This window comes from Notothenia coriiceps, unplaced genomic scaffold (genome assembly GCF_000735185.1).
Source record: "Notothenia coriiceps isolate Sejong01 unplaced genomic scaffold, NC01 NC01_scaffold00012306, whole genome shotgun sequence".
In the NCBI taxonomy this organism is placed as follows: Eukaryota; Metazoa; Chordata; class Actinopteri; order Perciformes; family Nototheniidae; genus Notothenia; species Notothenia coriiceps.
Genome location: NW_011345007.1, coordinates 9,315 through 14,361, shown reverse-complemented (window position 1 = coordinate 14,361; position 5,047 = coordinate 9,315). Strand labels below are relative to the sequence as shown.

Genomic DNA, 5,047 nt, shown 5'->3' with positions numbered 1-5,047 from the left:
ATCAACTGCCATGCACCAAACTCTGGGAATAGACATAGAATGGCACGCCTTGCCTCACCCGGCCTCACCCGGCCTCACCCGGCCTCACCCCTCCTAAACTCCCACATTCATTCATACATTCATTCATTCATTCATTCATACATTCATTCATTCATTCCTAGTGTTTGGTGTTGCAGGACTTACATGCCGTCCCTCCCTCAATAGTCTCCATTGACGCGACACGATGTTGAAATCCATCCGTCCGTTAATGAAATATATAGCGGTGATGAACTCATAAACCGAGACATTGTAATATGCAATAATGTCTCGACTAAATTCATAAAGACAAAGCATTGACTGACTCGATGTAGAAATGCATTCTCTTCCAGTCGGATATCACCCTGATGAAATCAAACCGAAATATGGTTACACACAATCATGTCGACTAAATTGATCTGAAATCTTTTTTAAGAAATATCATTCGAATGTTGCAGTTTTCTCTTTACATTTTGCACAAAAAATAGTCAGTATTTCTAATTTTTTAAGTATTATACATATTTATAACATATAAAATGGTCATATAACAGAGATTAGGATAGAATATTAGGCGATGTCGCTGAGTCGTACCCCTTATTGTACATTTAAAAGGCTTTCTTTACCATATTCACGTTTGTTGTTTTACATAAAACACTTTCTAAAACAAATTTGTTGTTAGTTCTTAATTCAATGAGAAAATAAATTTTTCAAGTATGACATGTATTTATAGCACATGTAGTGTCTTCCAGATGTGAAATAATAGAAACTGGGATAGAGTAATTAGGCCTTTCCCCATTTTCTTACAACTAAAATACAATTTCTATCATGTTTTACGATCATGCCGTACTCATCCCAAACACGTTTCTAACCAAAGTCCATATTAGTTTGCGTTAGATGCTGAGATCAGGTTGTGTTGGTACCACATTGAACCTCCTTAAGAAGTCTCTGCTCCCATGAATAATGTATATCTCATTCCTCAAACGCTGCACGGTTCATTCTGCTATGGGCTGGTATAACTGAATTGAAGCACCCTGGCTTTGGGGTTAAGCTGTGAGAGTTTCCTCTTCCTCCGCCTCTGATTCTGTCCTGCTTGCATGCCTTTTTCGGTGATTCCTTTACGTACGTTTGACCCCCTGCCCAGCGGCATCACCAAAGCATGGAAAAACGACAGAGATAAGACTCAGAGGAGCTTATCTCCAGCCCTGTGAGCTGACTCTCACTCACTCTCACTCAAAGTGCCGCTAACATGTGTGTAATTAATTTCATTTCTGTTAAACTCATGTATTTTTATATATGTTTCAGGTTGGCTGGTTCTGCAGAGATGGCTCCAGATAAACATCCATGAGTCCCCAGAGGTTTTCCAAAGAAAGGTAAGATATTAATTCATTGATTTCTGCATCAACACACACCTTTCCCCCCTCTTTCCTCCTGTCATATTCTCTCTGGAAACATTAGTCCCTGCAGCAAAGAACACACAACCCTTCATACTTCAGGGAGCAAAGACAATAATCTTTCAATCTTACATTCATAGGTGGTCACGAGAGATTGCTGACAAATATCAATAGACTTTATGTAAGAAGTGGAAGTAATCTCCGTGCAACACCTATTGGTTTGTGGACTACAGATTTAGAGCCGTGAGTTTGCCTTTTGGGAAGTCACCGTCTGGGTTTGCGCAACAACAAGTAACAGAAAACAGGTCAAACCAAACAGTGTCAAAGGCTTTCTAGGGGAAGTAATGTTTCAATGAACTTTTATGAACTGAAAACAACACAAACAAATATCTAAAATGCTGTGGTAGCAAGCTGTCAATCACAACGTGTTCCCATCCCAAAGTGCACCTTGCTAGTGTCCAGTTTACTTTAAATGGTAACATCATTTACTAAATGAACATCACACACTGAAAAGACTTAAGACTAGCTTTTAAATCAAGTGAGAAGCAGGGTAATTTCCTCGTGGACTTAATAGATCTCATGTGTTTTGCAATAGAGACGACAGATAGGTGGAGTATAGCAGGAACACAGGACAGGTAAAACCAAACAGGTCTTTTTAGGCGAGGAAACACACAAAGAGAAACGCTGGTTTAGCAACCTGTCAATCACAAGGTAGCCTCGCCCTAAAATACACATCGTCTATTCTACTCTAAATTGGACCATAGGTTACTAAATGAACATCATGCTGTATTGAAGACAACTTTAAATTACAGATTGAGAGCAAAAACTCACTTGGAAAATGTTGACTCATTTTCGTCGTTTTCCTTTAGATTTCTATATCTTTTGAATTTATTCGTAGCCGGTCGCTGGATATTAGAAATAGTGCACGTTAAGTTGCATTGGCTCCAAAATTCAGACCAAGTTACGCAAATCAAAGCAGTGTGATGTGTCTCGTAACTTTTGTCATCAAAGAGGTACGAAATTATAGCGTGTAAAAAGAGGGCGAAGTGTGACAGAAGAACTCAGATAGAAGAAGCATTAATGCTGAAAGAGAGCAGGAATGTGAGGAGGAAAGAGGAAAGAGGAAAAGGCGGCGGGCATTTCCCTTAATAAAACTCAATTGGAGTCAAGTGACCATCAGCTGGTCACATTATGTTTGATCAATGCAGTCATGAGGCCTCAGGTATGCAGACCACAGAGAACGAGAGGAGATCTCCTTCTTTCCTTCCCTTACCTCCTCTCCTCTCCTCTCTCTCCTGCAGTCACCTGTACAGGTCGTGATTTATTAGGATTGGGTCAGCGCTCCCATTATGTGTCGGTTTAAGTGCTGGAGCCCGAATGGCTGTCGCGCCTCGGGGCTAATGGGAAAGAATGACAGGAATCTGCGACTGCTGACGCCACGCTTTGAGATGTTCGTCAGCGTGTAATCTCCAGTATCCTTCCCCTCCCTCAGGCTGCTTCTCCTCTGCTTTATCTAATCCATAGAGTGGGGCAGGAATGAGTCATATAACCTGGAAATGAGTCACTATTTTAGCACTTCCTGTCACCTCGTCTGGAAGTCAATGGCTCTTTGAATGTGTTTTGGGCTGTTTTGTTGCTAACAAGTGTCTAAATGAGACGACTTAATGTCATCCCGCCCAACATTAGCCACCTTTAGCTTAGCGGTGGTGACGTGAAGTCATGTGACCGTGCTGTAGTTCCTTTATAGCCCAACATTAGCCTCCTTTAGCTTAGCGGTGGTGACGTGAACTCATGTGACCGTGCTGTAGTTCCTTTACAGCCTTTTATATGTAAGCTTTTTACATCAGAAATCATAAAGTGGTGTTAATATGTGGAGATTATTCTGCTGAACAACACATGAAGGTATTATAAAAGTGTGTTTGCCACAGATTTTATTATCTACAATATTTAAATTGAAAGTGAATATTGGTGGAAGCAACCAGGGAGATGTTTACTCCATTTGGCCTTCAAAAATACATCATGCTTTGAACCAACTCTATCTCTGCATTATCCACTGATTTCTTTCCTGTTCTTTCTAATTTTCTCACTTCTTCCTCTCCATATATTTCTAATGAATCTATTTGTTCTTTCTCCTCAGATGGGAGTCTTCATGTGCGTCACGTCTCGTGTCTCTGTGGCTGCTGTCAGTTGCTCAGTAGGCAGTGTAGATCCTGTGTAGAAATCAGCAGCTACATCTGGCTACTGGGTCTCTGACGGCTCTGCCTACTTCCTGGTCGAGCCATACACGCTCCTCTCTCATTGGCTGGTGGCGCATTCCAACTCCTCTGATTGGCTGTGAAGACAGGAGGGGTGGGGGCTTCATCCTGTGACCCCACAGACAGGATGTTCTCTGTGTCACAACTCCACAAGGGGCCCTTGTCAAGGCTTTTTGTGGGGTTTTTTCACTTCTTCCTCTTCCGCCATTCTTTTAAACTCTTCCCCCCTCAAGGTCCTCTTTGTGTGAAATGTCCTAGCAGTCACATCGATTTCAAGAAGTTACTTTGGCGAAAGAGACGCATTTAAGTTGACAATTTAAACTATTATGTAGAGAAAACACAGATAAAACATAAAATAGATTCTGTGTTAGCGACCTGTCAATCACAAGGTAGCCCCGCCTTAAGCATACACTACTTTATTTGACTCTAAATATGACCATAAATCACAAAATGAACGTCATGCTGTATTAAGAAGATTTCAAACTGGATATATAGAATATTAACTTGATAGGAAAATGTGTACTGATGTAATAAATCAAGTGAGAAGTTGGTTAATTCCCTCGTGGACTTCTATAGATTTGCTAGATCTTACTAAGAATGAAGGTTTGGTTGTATTCTGTTTGCTATTCAGAACATGGAGGTTGCAAGTAAAGTTGAGAAGCATTCATTCATGCATGTTTGAAAGGCCTTCAAGGTGAAAGGAACGACCCTTTGCTTTGTCCTGAACCTGGCATACAATGTAGATTTCTGTGTGGTTTATTTCTACAGCTACATTGTCTGCTGGGTTTCTGGCTAGCAATATATGCAGCAAAAACATAACCCTTTAAAAAAAAAAAAAGAAGGTCAGTATTCATCAGTTCTGTCAAAGTGCCTCGACTAACTGACCCTGATAATTCAATAAAAAATGTTAAGAGCACTGAGTGACTCCTGCTGTCGTTTTTCAGATCACATTTGAAGGGAAAATAAAATCTGGATTCTGCAGAAAAACCTATTCAGTGTTGCTTTTGTGTCCCGAGAGTTAACCCAGAGGAAGAGATGCCAGGAATATTCCGGCAGCTCAGCACAAAGCCGAGTCCTTGTCCGTCAGGAAGCTGTCACACTGCTGTCAGAGCGACGCCTTATTAGTGGCACAGCACTGTCTCCCTGCAGTACACACATAGAGGGAAAATATGTGAAAATATTTGAATAAAGTGTGTGTGCATTAATCGTCTGGACTCCGAAATCAACTTTTACATTGTGCTGCCGAAGTAATGGCTTCTTCCCACACACTCTCCTACACACACACACACACACACACACACACACACACACACACACACACACACACACACACACACACACACACACGCAGCAGGGAGACTGAGCAGACATGAGTGAAGCCGTGCA

The 5,047-nt window shown here is 41.3% G+C and overlaps 1 long non-coding RNA gene across 1 annotated transcript; it reads left to right on the top strand.

Annotated features, from left to right (window-relative positions):
• Positions 1-1,314: 1,314 nt before the first annotated feature.
• On the top strand, positions 1,315-4,577 carry LOC104947302 (uncharacterized). Its single transcript, XR_798548.1, has 2 exons — positions 1,315-1,385; positions 3,544-4,577. It is a non-coding gene; the product is annotated as an uncharacterized lncRNA (long non-coding RNA).
• The last annotated feature ends 470 nt before the right edge of the window (positions 4,578-5,047 follow it).